At 46.5% G+C, this 16,345-nt stretch overlaps 1 protein-coding gene across 1 annotated transcript in view; it reads right to left on the bottom strand.

Annotated features, from left to right (window-relative positions):
• Positions 1 to 16,345, bottom strand: part of SEC63 (SEC63 protein translocation regulator) — a 669,334-nt gene that overhangs the window by 70,259 nt on the left and 582,730 nt on the right. The gene's annotated exons all lie outside the window — the stretch shown is intronic.

Genomic DNA, 16,345 nt, shown 5'->3' with positions numbered 1-16,345 from the left:
CTTCACAAGTCTTAAAGCCGGAAGGCATTGCACACTGTTCCCACGACACCCGAGGGTGTTGAGAAGGCCCAAAAACCAGGCCAAGGAACAGCTGTTTTCCAGGAACTGCGCTCGGACGCGGAAAAGAAGAAAACTGACGTCAGCACGCTGGGAGGGGCATATATGGCTCTGCTGCCGTCATGTCCGTGGACGACGTTAGGGTGGAGCCGGGCGGCGCCACCCCCGGCGCGGAGAGGTGCTGCTGCAGAAACTTTTTCGGATCCAGTCTGACACCTGGGGATATTCTAAGTTAAGGAATCTGCAGCTAGACGTCTCTATCAGATAACACTATGTAAGAACAATGCAATGTTTGTCTCATAAAATATTCCAGTATGTCCATGGTGTGTCGAGACCGACAATCCCTGGAAGCGCAGGAGGCTCACTCCAACCCATGTAATTTGACAAAATGCTGGCAAATTGAACCTTTCAGCACAAGTTCCTTGAACAGAGGCTAAAAAGCCACATGTGAGGCAGGCAGCTCATCAACTGAAATTTACATGGTCTAGAATTGTATATATTCTATCTTCATTACAAATTTCCCATAATTTCATTTTTCCAACCTTCTCCTACCATGTAGATTCTCGGTCTCATGTTAGGACTACCATACCATCTTTAAAAGGATCAAAATGGAAAAATAAAGCAATTTCACACATTTTTTTAATCTCAAAAAGTAAACAGCAGAGCTAGGTAGGAGTTCAGATGCTGAAACACTATCAACTTAGGTTACACAAACCTTTCAGGTTCAGATATCAGACATGTTACATCAAATTTAAAGGCCAAGGTCATGGCTGGAAAGCAATAAGATAGTGATTATCACTCAAATCTCAGCTCTAGATTACATTTGGAAATGTGATATGGCAGGCAAGTATCAGCTTGTAAGTTTATCAATTTTGGGCTTTTATTTTGGAAAAACTAATATACCCTGAAAGCAATAAGGAAAATGATACTTATTCTGTAAGCATTAATCTGCTCAGTACAGTACTGTAGATTCACACGTTCTGCATACTCTGACATCTAATATAGGCTCGGACGTTAAAATCAGTTTTTCTTCAAGGAGGCATTGAGTTATGAAATGTGCGAAAACTCCCCCATTACTCCACAATGCGCATGGGGACTATTTTTCACTTGGAGGGGTAATGAGGAGTGTAGAGTAAAACTCCAATGATGTGCCGGATGTATTGTAAGCTGGTATATATTGAAAAGGGCAGAAACAATTGCCGTTGTTGCCACCTTCCGGCAAGGAGGGTGCGGCCATGGGAATCTACATCATTAAATGCTGTGAACAGATGCTTTCAGGGTATTACTTTCCATTTACATCATGTGTGGTTGTAGATAGAGATACTGACCATCAGTGACTGTAAAGCAGTTTCCTCCCAGCAGTGGCTAGCGAACAGAGGATGCAGATGTTTGGAATAATGTTCTTCATACCATCTGGCAAACTATAGACTTATCTGGCTAGTATTCCATGCAATAATACTTAAATGTGTGTGGCGAACTTCAGGTAGCTGCTTTGCAGATGTCTGCTGGTGAGACGTTACCTAGGAAAACCTTGGCCCCCTACTTCCATGTAGTGTGCTCCCTGGAAGGTGCAGTGAGCACAAGTGTAGCTTTGGCACAGCAAGTCTGGATGCATTTGGCAATCCACCATGCAATGCCTTGCTTGGAAAAGGGGTGATCTTTGTGCGGTTTAGCAAAAGCTACAAAGAGCTGGTTAATCTTGTGGAAGGACTTTGTCCTGTCAATGTAATACACTGAGTGCCCATTTGATATTTAAGGTGTGTATTGCCCTTTCTGCTATGGAATCGGATTGTGAAAAGAATACAGGCAGCTGAACAGTATATATATATTTTTTTTTAATATCGAAGGTAAGACTCCCTAGGTAGAAATTTTAGACTGGTTCTAAGAACTACCCTATCCTTGCTACTAGGGTTGGAGGTGTTCTTGGAAGTATCAGCCTCTTCCGTTTTTCCACGAACACCTTGACCACTGGAATTCTGAAGAAGGATGAGTGTTACAAAAATCATAAAAGAACATTTTGGACATAGAACCCAGTACCATGTATGGGTAATTCCACAGATTACAATTACCGTTTTTCTGAGTATACTTAGTTAAAAAGGACACAAACCCTCATCTAGATGGCATGCTTCATCATTGGGTTGCCCCTCATCCGAACCCCATTGACGGTGGTACAGACGGGCTTCATGATCCAGGAGCTCTTTTTTGTAGTCGCTTCCAATAAACCTCATGCAAGTTCTCCACTTTCTACAGGACCTGGATCCTGCCTAATTTTTAGGTCGAGCCTAGGCAACACATTCACCGTCTCTCGACGTGTGGTATCTCCTTCTGGGTGCCTTTACCATGCCCATCACTTTCATTGGCTCCTTCGGCAGCCTTTCAAAAATCCTTTGGTTTGGTAGGTAAAAGCTTTACTTTGCCCTGCCTTTTTGCTGCTTCGTGCCCTGCATACTGGCCCTCTTACATTAATTATTTCACCATGGGCCGTATATAGTGTGTGCGCACTACTTTCTCTTTTGCCTCGGGTTTTTGTCTTAGTTTCAGTCATGTGTTCCAAGCTCTGTGCCACCCGTTGTCAAGCTGACTTTGCTCCCGCCCCCTCCTGTTGTCTTTTTACCACCTCCTCTCCTTTTTCTAAATGCATGGTGTCTTTGTTTTTTAGGTAATAAATAATACTTTTTTTATTAAAATACACAGGCCTTGCACGTCCCCACCTTCCGCCTAACAACGAGCCTTCTGCCGGTGCTTCCTGTGCTGAATGGCCGGGTTAACCTTCCCCACCCTCTGCTCCCTTGCCTTCTGATGCCACCTTGAGAGTGGTGCGGCTTTGCTCCTGCTTGCGTTCCAAGCTCTGCTCTCAGCCCCACACGTCGTCCTTCCTCCTCTCCCTTTTCTGTGCACGTAGTATTTTGTTTGTATTATTTTTAATAAATGTAACTTTTTTTAATTAGACAACACGGGCCTCTCGCCACCCCACCTTCCCCAGTCTGTTTTATTTATTAATGGATAACAGTTAAAATCAGGGCGAAGTCGGATAGGGGAGAGATATGTGTTTCTCATAAGGTGGAATTGAGGAGGGAGAGACTCTTGGGGTTGGAGGGAGGGGAAGACGAGATGATGGCGCATAACGAGGGCAATTAAGACTAGGATGGACCGTTGAAGTTTCCTGAACCGGGGACGTGGAAGTAGCCCTCCTAAAGATTGTTAAGATGTTACTAGAATGTACTCCACTGGGCTCCCTCTGGGTTGACGGCTGGAAAGGTAATGTTGTAATCTTATGAACATTTTGCCTAAGATGTCAATGTAATGTCACTATTGCTGCATATTGTTTCTAATAAAAATTGTTTAAAAAAAAAAAAAAATCAGGGCGGAGTCACCGCTCTGAAGAAGCAGACCTCTTAGTCATAAACTGCTGAGATTATTTCAGACGGCAACGCCTCCTCCAGCCAAAGACTGAAGTGTTGGGAGAAGAAAAATCATCCACTTCTGCTGCTCTGTTCCAATGTAACCTGCACGCTCTACGGGGGTACTCCGAAGGCGTAACAGAGACACTCGTGCAATTTATGCCGAGAACACTGCTGGATACCCCGATGGCCACAGTCCAGGAGAAAGCAGTGGCTCTAGGTACCTGCGTTACCTCCAGCCCCTCGCAGAAGCCCCCTGGTAGGCAACACGGCACATTGCTTTTCATGCTTAGTTACGGCAGCTGAAATGCGTGCTAAATTAAAAGGAGCGAGTGTTGCTGATCCTCACTTGTAATACCTCTTTCAAAACAAAGGGAATGCACTTTTAGAGTCGGTTGTTGTCCTACATTCTTCACAGCATGGCCAAATAACACCAGGGTTGTCTGGTGGGCATTAGTAAAGCTCTGAGGTCTCGTAAACACACCAAAAGTACACCTCTCTGCTGTCACTAGTGCAATCGGTTCATCTATGGAGCAGGTTTTATTTTTACTGCCCCTAAAGTCTCTCATGGTGCATTCATCAGAATATACTTGTTTTGTCTGTTAACGGAGTATCCGTTTCTGACCAATGTTGGATTACAGGAAGGAGACTTGCTTTAGTTGGTGTTGCAGTAATAGTACTCCACCCCATCATAGCCCACAAACATTCCCTGGACATATCTGTTGTCCGTTTCACCTGTGATAGTCTAGATACGATACCCTTTCCAGGGACAGTCAGTTGACTAATGACAGCTAAAAGAGTTCTCATACTATGCTAGTGCAGCTCCCAGAAGTAGACAAATAATCGCTAAATACACATGTGCCTTGAGGTGTGCCGTGTTTACGGGAGAAGCTGTGGTTTATTTAAAAACCAATGTTGTACACCTGGCCTAGATGCTATTCCAAACAATATTTAGAAATAGACCACTATAAATAGACAAATAAGGCGGACGGTTGCTCTGCCTGTGCTGTTCTCTCCATGCCTCCCGTTTCCCTATTCTGGACTCGCTGTACACGTTGCAGAGGGGCTGTGTGCGTGTCAGCTGGCCCGTTATTTCTTTGTCTGAGTTTCCAGTAATATGTACAGTGAGTCTGGGGATGGAGGGTTGTTATTAGCGCATATCGTTTTTGGTGGGCTGTCGTGTGGACAGTCTTCCATAAAGCCACATGCCCTTCTGGCCAGAAGCACAGAAGCCCTTAGGAAATTAATTAGCCCCCTAGATCTCAGTCTAGAGTTCTTGGCACTCTTGTAATTATATCACCATAGGAGAGGCTTGCCCGAGAGGTTTGACTGTGGCATAGTGAGGAGTGGGCATAGGCTGCCTTCCGACTCCCAGTCGCCCTCCCTGGAGTGCAGCTTTTATCATGGAAAAGGGCACCATGAATTAAAACTCACTCCCACTTTTCCCACTGTCACACCTCGCCCACTCGCTTTCAACTCATACCGCCTCTTTCCTGAACTCTCCCCACACCACCTTTCCTGAATTCTCCCTTCATATACCTAAGGTTTTTTATCTCCGTCTGGTGACGTATTATCATTTTTTAACAATTTTACACCTTTGAAAGAAGCTGGCATATTTATTGCCTTACATTAGATTTAATGCAATTTTTTTGTGTGATTCATTTATAGGTCAACAACCAGGCCTCTTAAAACATTCTGCTTTTATAGTAAGCATGCAGATATGGGATTGTCACATATTTCTAGGGAGTGCGCTGCATTACTTTACTCGGGTAGTCCAGCCAAAAAGTCTGAATAACGTTTAGAAGCAATAATATGACCACAATGCCACATAGTATCTATATTCAGGTTATTAAGGAAGGGCAGATATAAATCATAGTAATGGAGTTAGTCATAACTTCTAGTGGAACACATTAGCTAGCACTTAACTCTTGCAACTCACTGCAGTGGCACCATATACTTAATCCTCACCAAGCTCACACACTCTACTGTTCACAATCAATGTAGCACTGCACACCAAATGGCAGACTAAACACCCACCCAGCACGCACCAGTAAATGGAATGTTGTGGGCATTAACAGAGCACCACAATCGCAATTACCCTGTACAACAGCAGCCATTACAACACAACTCTGAACATAAACCCCAGACAACACAAATATGCAACTACCTGGCTATTAAAGCACTTGGAAGGAGACTAACAGCAAAGGCCCAGAGTACACTGAATTCAGTCACAAAAGCACACAGCAACAACTCCTTGGAAACTCTGACCCGATAGAGCTATACAGGTGCCCTTTATTAAACCAATAGGAGTCATATTTAAACACTGTATTAATCAGATCCGTTGCTATACATATGTGACCTAAGAGTGTCCTGCCACCATGCCATTGTTCATGGTAAAGCCTTGAACAGTGTGGCGATCAGTTACTGCCTTCTACTGTTTGCTGCACTTTGACCATGTTGATGGGCTGTGCCCTATTGATTTCAACAACAAGTGTGTCTGTGTTGTTCTTGGCTAATGCAGGGGTTATATGGTAACGCTTGCAGAACTGTACCAAGTATTTAAGTATTTAGTTGGTATAGTAGCTCACATTTCCTTGGAACTAGAAGTGGATGCGGCCCCTCTGGCTGTACACAGGCTAAGCTGCCTGTAAGCACTGCATTGGACATACAATTTCAATTCCAGCAGGTGATATCTGGCCGTCTTGCTGAACGGTGGCTGTCATTTGATTTGTTGGGTTCCCTCAGTGGATGTCGTCTAGCTGCCTAATACTGGACACAGGATGATTTGCCCGCAGCCACAAGCTGATCTGCCGTACTCTCGCTGTCTGGTATAAAGCTGCTAACTGAGCTGCTTCATGCCAACTGGACCTTGCATTAAGTCTTTCAACCCACATATAGCCACCCACTGGTGCACAGACTGAGTAGTCTTGTGGGTTTATAATTAGCAATCCGGCAGAACCCTGGTCATCTCACGGAAATATCACACTAATCTTTCTGCCAGTTACACTGCCTGCTATGTCAGTTAAATGGTGGCTTTTAATTCATGAATAGGCTTATTAGGTCCTTCCTTAGTACCTACTTTTCTCATGTTGTAACCTTCCATGAGAACTGCCCCTGTTACATGTGTTGTTACTCGGTAGATCTTATTTACATTCTGTGAGCACTATTTTATTAAAGGACTTTCTCCTACCTGCTGTTGCAGGCATGACACACTCTCCTGCAACGTAATACATTTTTCGTAGCTGTTGCAATAGGTCTCGCATTACTGAAAGTGTGAGCTATTTGCATTGCAAATGACGATGTTTGTTAAAATACTTTTCGTCAAGAAATATCCCAGTAGTAGCATAAGTAACAAAATAAAATAGAAGCCACAAAGCAAGAAAGAATTGCAGTACCACAGGCTTACTAGGTGGCCCTGTGGAGTTCTAAAGGGACATCTATTAGCCACATAAGGTACTGAATCCTTAATGCAATTATAAAGAGAAAGATTGAAGTTGAATATATGTTTCCATTTGTTTTTATTGGAAGTGAGATTTTTGTTAGGTTGCGTTTTAAAAATGCACCATTGTTGTTTATTCTAATAGTGCATTTTTTAAATGCAAGGTAACAAAAATCACATTTTCAATAAAAAATAAATTGAAACGTAAGCTCAGCTGCAATCTTTCACTTTATAATTGCATTAAGGGTGCAGTACCTTATTTAGCTAATAGAGGTCCTTTTTCCAACTCAATAGGAACAGCTAGTAACAGCCTATAGTACTGCACCCTTTACTTTCTTCGTGGATTTTCTTTTATTACTTATGCTACTGCTGAGATATTTGTTTAGAAAAAAAAAATCTAAGAAACATTATTATTTGTAACGCCAATAGCTCAAAGTTCAGTATTGCAAATGCTTGTTATTTTCTGTAACTTTTGCCTTTAATTTCATCTAAATGATCAACTAGGTGTAAGGTGCAAGTGTTTCTGTCACATGAACTTTCATGCACAGGACTCAATCATTCTGTAAATTCATGTTTCACTGTGTCCACAAATGTTTGGTATCTATAAACATATACGTACCAGTTGGTGTATGTAGAATGACACAATGATCGAATTGTTGCTTAATAGGTGAAATTATCATGCACAGTTCGAATAAAACACTTCACAGCAAACGCATAAAATAGCCAATTCCCAATATTCGTGACAGACATATCAGGTGTTTCTTTATTTTTTCGAAAAATGTTTTCAGAAAATAGTGATCTGTTCATATCTAACTAGGGATTAGAAAGGGCCCCACAGAGGGGGTGCAGTGGGAGCACTCTATAGTCGCATACTATAAAGATGTAACTATATTATAGCTAGCACTTACTGCGGGCATTTTTACGGTGGCACGTCCGTGAAGCCAAGTTTATTACTTACTTTTCCCTGCACAGTGACAGATGTGCACCCCTGCCCTAGTGCCCCAGATGCATGGCTACATGGATCCCTGGTACTGATTTTTGGTCATGGTTGAACACGGATCACATGTTTGTGCCATGTCTCAGGCCTGTCTCATGGCAATGTGGTCTTGTTAAACTGAGAGGAGCAGACAGAGTGCTACCCTCATATTGGTAGAGGGCTACTGTCCTTACCAGGATTTAAGTAACACAAGCGCGGTGGTGGCTGCATATCAGTTTTGTATTTTGTAAGAATTAATAGTGCTAACGAACAAGTTACTTACCTTCAGTAACTTTTTTTCTGGTGGATACAGTATCTGCCTGTGGATTCCTCACCTTTAGAATTACCCCTGCATCAGCATTCCTCGGAAACATTTTCTTTGCTCTCCTACGTTGACGAGGACATCACAATGGCACGGCTCCACTCGCGACTCCGTATGACGTCATCGGAGCCATATGAAGACCTTGTCGGCGTGCTGACGTCAGTTTCACCCATATTTTCCGTGCCTTCAAGGCGAACGGGTGGACCGACACATAAATGGAGTATACACAGTATACAATATATACACAAATACACGCAGTATGTAGATAAAGAGGAAAAGCTAATGAAACAAAGCATTCCCCATAAACCAACAGTATGGTAAACAAAAGACTTAGGAAAACATCCATGTCAAACAACTTTTTAGGTATATGAAGGTGGACAACGGGGAGGAGGGTGGGTCAGTGAGGAATCCACAGGCAGATACTGTATCCACCAGAAAAAGCATTACCAAAGGTAAGTAACTTGTTCTTCTGATGGATACATCTGTCTGTAGATTCCTCACTTTTTGAATTGAATCCCACAGCAGTCCGGCTCCCGGAGGAGGGTGTCCACCTAGTCATACCAAAACATCTTGCCACACAGAACGAGCAAAATGGCCATCCTCCTCACCTCCAAACCCAAGCAATAATGCTTCGCAAAAGTGTGGAGGGAGGCCCATGTTGCAGCCATACAAATGTCCACAACAGAAACCCCTCTAGCCAAAGCAGATGTGGTAGACTTCGCTCTAGTAGAATGAGCTCTAATACCTTCAGGTGGCTCTTTCTTGACCAGGGCATAGCATATCTTGTGCTTCACAAGATGATCCACCTGGATAATGTTCTCTTGTGGAGGCTTTGCCCTTCATCTTCCCAACAAACCCACCAAAGAGCTGGTCGTCCAACCTCGAGTCCTTGGATCTGTCCAGGTAGAAACTGACTGCCCTCTTAGGGTCCAGGCAGTGAAGTCTCTCCTCCTCCTTGGAAGGGTGAGGGGAGGATCGAAGGTAGGCAAAGTAATACTGTCCTAGATGGAAAGGAGAAACCCCCTTAGACAGGAAAGCAGCCCTGGTCCTAAGAGCCATCTTGTCTGCATGGATAGTAGTAAAAGGGGCTTAGAACTAAGAGCCTGCAGCTCACTTACCTTCCTGGCTGAGGTAATAGCCACCAGAAAAATAGTCTTACAAGAAAGCAGCCTCAGAGGACAACTATGATGAGGCTCAGAAGGAGACCCCATCAGAAAAGTAAGAACTGAATTCAAATCCCACTGAGGCATTATGAATAGAGTGGGAGGAAACCTATTGGTGAGGCCCTTAATGAACCTCATGACAATGGCAAACTTGAATAAAGACGGCTGGTCCACCAAACAAAGGCAGGCCGACAAATAGCCCTTAATGGTCGCCCTAGCACAACAATGCTGGGGTCAAGGAAATTGAAAAACTAACTACATCCAATAAACAGGCCTTCAAATGATCAATAGACCTCTCTCCACACCACTTCACAAACCTGGCCCATCTAGAAAAATAAACAGATTTGGAGGAGCGTCTCCTGGATGATAAAATAACATCCACCACATCCTGTGGGAGAGAGAAAGAACTCAGATTGCCCAGATCAATCTCCAGGCATGAAGGTGTAGGCTCTGGAGGTGGGGGTGTAGAAACTGCCCCTGCGACTGGGAGAGGCGATCTGCCCTGAAAGTGAGACGGAGCGGAGGGTGCGATGAGGTGAAGAAGGTCTGTGTACGACACCCTTCTTGGCCAATCCGGGGCGATCAATATAACTTGGGCCAGGTCTTGGCGAATCTTCCTCAGAACCTGAGGAATCAAGGGTATGGGAGGAAACGTGTAATGGAGTTTTGAGCCCCAATTCAATTGAAACGCGTCCCCCAACGCTCCCCGCATCGGAAACTGGAGACTGCAGAATGACGGACAGTGTGCGTTCTGAGTGTCGAAAAAGTCCAACCCAGGAAACCCCCATATCTGGAATATGTGATGGACCACACCTCTGGATGAAGCCTTCACTTGTGATCGGCAGAGAATTGCCGACAGACTGTCCGCACGCACATTTAGCACTCCGGCCAGATGATTTGCAAACACACAAATCTGATGGCCCTGAGCCCAGGACCAGAGTCGCAACACCTCTCTGCAGCGGCGATACGACCCTACGCCTCCCTGTTTATGTACCACATTGCGTTAGGACTTGAAACGACTGACCGCGAAGGGAGGGAAGAAAAGCCTTGAGAGCCAAACGTACCACCCGCAATTCCAGAAGGTTGATGTGAAGCAACCTTTCCTCCGGAGACCAAAGACCCTTGATCTCCAGATCCTTTCAGATGAGCACACCATCCTAGAGTGGAGGCATCCACGATCACCGCGTGGCCACCAGTGGAGGAAGTTGAAAGTGCCTCCCTTGAGACAGGTTGCCCTCCACACTCCACCAGACAGCTCCGCAGCAGTGTCTATGGAGGTCCTGACCATTTCCCTGAGATCTCCGTTGTGTTGATACCACTGCCCGCAGAGGCATCACTGTAGTGCCCTCATGTGCCAGGGTGCATGGTTGACCAACAGTATGCAGGAAGCGAACAGATCGAGCAGGTATAGCACCTTCAGAGCTGGAACAACTGCTCCATCGTGAAACAAAAGAATCATCTCCTGAATGTCGAGAATCCTCTGCGGAGGTAAGAAAGCTCAACACACAGTAGTGTCCAGTACTGCCCCTATTAACAGGTTACGCTGAGAGAGGGCACCATGTGAGATTAGGGCACATTTATCGAGAAGTCCAAGTCGAACAACAGCCGTGCTGTTACCTGTAGATGCTGCAGCACCTTCTCTAGCGACTTTGGTTTGAGCAGCCAGTCGTCCAGATAGAGGAAAACAGGAATCCCCAACCTTCTGAGATGAGCTGCTACCATGCCATCACTTTTGTGAAGATCCAAGGCGCGGAAGTAAGTCCGAAAAGGAGAACTGCAAACTGGTAGTTCTGGGACCCCACCGTAAAACGGAGATACTACTGATGCAACTTCAGGATGGGAATGTGAAAATACGCATCCTGCAAATCGATCGACACATCTAGTCTTCTTGCTGCAGCGCCAGAAGAATCTGAGCTAGGGTCAACATCTTGATTTTTTCCTGCCCGAGGTAAAAATCCAAGATCCTGGAGGTCTAGGATCGGTCTTAACCTGCCGTCCTTCTTGGGGTTCAGGAAATAACAGAAGTAGCATCCCTGACCCCTTTCCTGCTCCAGAACCACCTCTATCGCACCTTTCTGAAGTAAAGCAAGACCCTCCTGCTGCAGAAGCAGCAAATGGTCCTCTGAACGAGGAGGGTAAGGAGGTGGAAACTCTCGGAAGGGTAGGCCGTACCCATTTTCCACAAAATTCAAAACCCAAAGGTCTGATGTAATGGATTTCCAATCTTGTAGAAAATAGGACACCCAACCCCCTACAGGATCAACATGCTCCAAGATGGGGGATCTAGAGCTGCTTTCCCATGGTACCAGGGGTGGGGGCAGGAGAGGAAGAAGAGGAGGAGGAGAGTTGCCAAGAGGCCCCCACGCAGACAGCCTCTACCCTTTCCTCTGTATGATTTGTACAGAGGGTTCTGCTGCTGCGGAGGCTGCTGACGGCCTCGAAAGGAAGCCGCTTTCCCAAGGCCACAGTACCTCCTATATCCATAATCCCTAGGCTCGGACTGCAGACCTTAGGACTTTGCAGTAGTTCTACTGTCTTTGAACCTCTGAAGTGCCGAATCCGCTTTTGCACCAAAGAGCCTGAACCCATTCAAATGGCAGATCAAGAAGAGTAGCAAGGCATGCCTTCTGGTAGCCACGGAGGAACCCATCACCCTGGCTACTCAATCTGCAGTATCCAGATCAGACTGGATTACCCGACGGGCCGCAGCCTGCGTGTCCACCAAAACCTCCAAAAAGGAAGCATGGTCATTCTCTGGTAACTTAGGCGCCAACTGCTTGGCTGAGTCCATTAAGGCATGGATATACCTTCCCAACAAGTACCAATAACGCCATACTTGCAGAAGAGAAAACCTTCTTGGCAGATTGCTCCAACTTCTTAGAGTTCCTGTCCCCGGAGTTGTAGGGAATGACCCAGCTGACTGCTTAGAACAGGAAGCCTGCACCACCAAGCTTTCCAGCGAAGGATGGGCAGTAAGAAAGGCAGTATTCATTAGGAGAAGGCTTATACCTTTCTTGCCACAATCCTTGCACAGCAGGAGAAGAGAAGGGTTTCTGACACACCTCCAGAACTGGCTCTGTCAAGGCCTCATTATAAGGCAAAAGAGATTCAACAACAGAAGATGGAGAATGAAACACCTCCGTGAGAATATTTGGCCTGATCTCAGCTGGGGGCAGTTGAAGGTTCAAAATTTCAGCAGCCTTCTTGATGGCAGCATGGTATGGTGCAACATCCTGAGAAGGCTAGGCCTTTGGCGATAAACGCTCCCACTCCTGGGAAATGTCTAAACCACTGGCCTCCCGAAGGCCCTCAAATTCATTAACTGAGTCATTGATTTCCCCTTCTTCTGCCTCATCCTGCTGGTATTCCTCTTCCTCCAGCAGCCTTTGGGCTTCCCTCCTTGATCGCATCTTCGGGATCTGCGTCAACGGCGCCAAGGTCATAGGCACCAGCGTCGAAGGAGAACCCTCGGAAGCGGGCAACGGTGCAGCTCGAAGTCGAGAGGATGACGGACCACCAGATGGTGCCGGAGACTGAAATCGGCGTTGAAAACCTCAGAGCCGAAAACTGCAAAGACGGCGCTGTCAGCATAAAGGAAACGAAAGGTGCCTGGGCGTATTGCTGATGGATGCCAAAAATAAAAGCAAGCGGACCCACGGGGCCAGACGGTGCACCGGTAGGGTAGGATGCCCAGGCAAACATGCCATACATCGCATTAAGAAAATGCGACGGACCAGACTCTGGCCCAGGAAAGGGTGGATAAGGAGCGGAGTCTGAATCCACTTGAGGCCGCGTTGAAGGCTGAGGATGCCGCGCCGGGGAAGACTGATCCGGTACAGCCGGAGAAACCCTGGGCGCTGGAGAAACCATTGGCGTCGGAGAGTGGTCCGGAGTCACTTGAGAAGGAGACGGCGAGACGACATTCTTAGCATGATGTCGCGGAGCTGGAGATGGCGACCTCGAAGCCCTACTCTTCGAAGATCGAGGTTGAGATCGATGCCTTCTCTTCCTCTTATGTTTCTTCGACTCCAAAGTATGCGAGGTAGACTATTCCGATTTTGACCTCTTATGACCCCTCTTCTCCTTTCTCGCTCAAGCCATGAAGAGCTTAGCCTCATGCTCCTTCAGTTCCTTCGGATTCATTTTCTGACAACTGGCACAACCTCCGACGTCATGGGCCGACGAGAGAGACCAGAGACAGTTGTCGTGGGGATCCGTGATGGACAGATGTCCCCCACACTCCCTAAAAGGCTTGAATCCAGACTTCTTCAAAGTAGCCATCGCACTGCTACTCCAAGAGAGAAGAAGAAACAAAGTAATAACTGAACCAATTGGAGATTCCCAGAAAACCGTTACGCGTCTACAGTGCGAATAATAGGGAAAAGATGGCAGCACGTTGACAAGGTCTTCATATGGTTCTGATGATGTCACATGGAGTCGCGAGTGAAGCCGTACCATTGTGACGTCCTCGTGGATGTGGGAGGCGCAGGGATAATTCAAAAGATGAGGAATCCACAGGCAGATGTATCCATCAGAAAGATCTTTTTACCTGTGTCACTGGAGAGGGTTCAATCAGTCCGCTCATAAAAAGTTCTGTTGCCTTGTACTTAACTCACCCTTGGCCTACATGGTGACTGTTTGTAGCACCGGGCAGTACATGATACCTGTATGCGTGCTGAGATGTATATGTCCCTGCGCATGGTACATAACATGGAAGCCTGTGGGTTCCATTTTGGAAGCCCAGGGCCTGGAAAGGCTAGTGGAGATGAAGACTGTAGGTAAGTGCCCCTTTTTGTCATGGTCAACCCCACTTTTTGCTTGGAACTGATATTTTTTCAACTGATGTGCACTGGGTCCATGCTAACCAGGCCCCAGTGACCGTGCTCTTATGCTAATACAAAGTAAAATGGTCTAATTGTAACACAATTGGCACCACTGCAATCCCCTAGTAAATGGTGACCCTGGTACCTAGGATATGGGTCCCTAAGGGCTGCATCATCTATTATGCCAACCCAAGGGACCCCCCCTCCCCATACGAAATGCATGCAGCTTGCCATTGCAGACTGCGTGTCATGTTGCAAACCATGAGTGAAAACACAACATTGCACACTCACTGTGTGCCATGCCACAGTCACTGCATGTGTGCATAAGTGTCACCCTTACAGCAGGCCTTGTAGCCCTAAGGCAGGGTGCATTATCTTACATGTGAGGGCATATCTGCCTTAGCAGATATGCCCCTGTGCGACCTAGTTCAATTACTAGATTGTACAAGTGAACAAGGAAGCCATCTTAAGTATATGTACTGGGCCCTGGTTATTAAGAGTTCCCCAGCTATATGATGGCTTCACTGAAACCTATGGAGTTTGGTATCAAACACCTTGTCTTAATAAATCTGTACTGATGCCAGTGCAAGATTTATTATGACATGCACCCAGAGGGCATTTTAGAGGTGTGCTCTAAAAAACCTACCACTATCTAGTGCGTTGGATTACTGGTCTCGTCCAGCCTGCCACCACAGACATTTTTCTGACACTCTGCTGGTGAGCGTCGATGCTCAGAGGCCAGAAACCATACCTGCTCCAGAGGAAGATGTTCACACCTTCTCAAGAAGGATGGCTGGTGATTCAGCATATCCAGGCAAGGGGGCTTCAAAGCCCCTGCTGCTTTTGATATGAAACCCTGGCTTACACCAGACCTTGGAGATACAACGCCCAGCCCTGAGGCCCATTGGCACCAGGACAGGTGTAGAATTAGCTATGAAAGTAAGTGTGTTGCACTACCAGGCTAGTCACACCCCTAAGGGTGCTCCATGAAATAAGGGTTCCACCATTTTGTTTTTTTGTGGAATAAGTAAATCTGGGACAGGGTTATGCCCACTCCCCACTGGAACTGGTCACATAGGGGGTGTAGGGACCCCAAGGGTAATTAGCCCATTGCCTACTACCCTTCACTCCCCTTAACGCCCCTAAATTCACTATTTAGGTAGACACCTGACACCAGGAATGCAGATTCACCTGACCAAGAAGAAGGAGGACAAAGAGTAAGCCAAAGAACACAAGAACTGAAGAGTAGCTGTGGACTTGACGTCAAAGTCGGCCTGCTCCTGTCTCACAACTGCAAAGACCCAACACGTCCTGCAGCTATGCATCCTCCAGAAGTCTTGGAGGGCTGCCAGCACTTTGCCAACCCGTCAGCATCTCCCTCGAAGTGGAGGGGCCACTTACCTTCAGCTTGCAGGCACCGACTGAAACCTCCGGTTCACCAATCTGCTGACAAACTGGTCCACAGATGCAGCAAATGCCCAGGAGGGAGGCATCGTGCTCCAGGCCGTCAGATCTGCCTCCCCACCAAGTTTGGAGATGCCAGCATGCCCAAGAGATGCCCTGCACCAATACCTGGGGTACCGGAGCCCTTGCAGCAGCCAAGGCTTGTTTAGTGTCCAGCCCAGATACCAACACCGCCAAGACTGACCTACCGACGAGGGGCGTCTGCACCAGTGAGGCCATCATCGAGAGTGGCCCTGTTGTCCTGTTTTGTGCCCTTCTCCAAGTCAACCTAAAAAGTGAGAACCTCCAACGCAAGCAAACCACAGGACAAAACCCCTCTGCACTCAGGCCCCAAAGCCTGAGACTGAGCCTACAGACAGTGCACTCTTCCTCTAGAGACCCTCAAAAGCCGAGCCCCTTTTTGGGTTCTGCCGGACTGTCCCCCCCAGTCCTCACTTGCAGCCCTTTTCTGTTACAGGTTTTACCATTGACTTCGGCCGTAGCGTTAGAGTCTACCCTTGCGACCAGCACCTATGAACCAGGGCAGGTAAACCGAAACAGCTTGCGGTTCTTAGGGCCTTGGCCCCTACTTATCTTAATTAGAGAGGAACAACCCTTTAAATCGATTGCAAGTACCCCATGCTGTGTATGTTTCTCCTATAGGATAACATTTCCGCGTTTGAGGCTCATGCCTCCAATTTGACTGCTGTATTTTCTGTGT

The sequence above is a fragment of the Triturus cristatus genome, chromosome 6, assembly GCF_964204655.1.
Source record: "Triturus cristatus chromosome 6, aTriCri1.1, whole genome shotgun sequence".
NCBI lineage: Eukaryota > Metazoa > Chordata > Amphibia > Caudata > Salamandridae > Triturus > Triturus cristatus.
The sequence above is the reverse complement of the archived record's forward strand: the minus strand, read 5'-3'. Positions and strand labels throughout refer to the sequence as shown.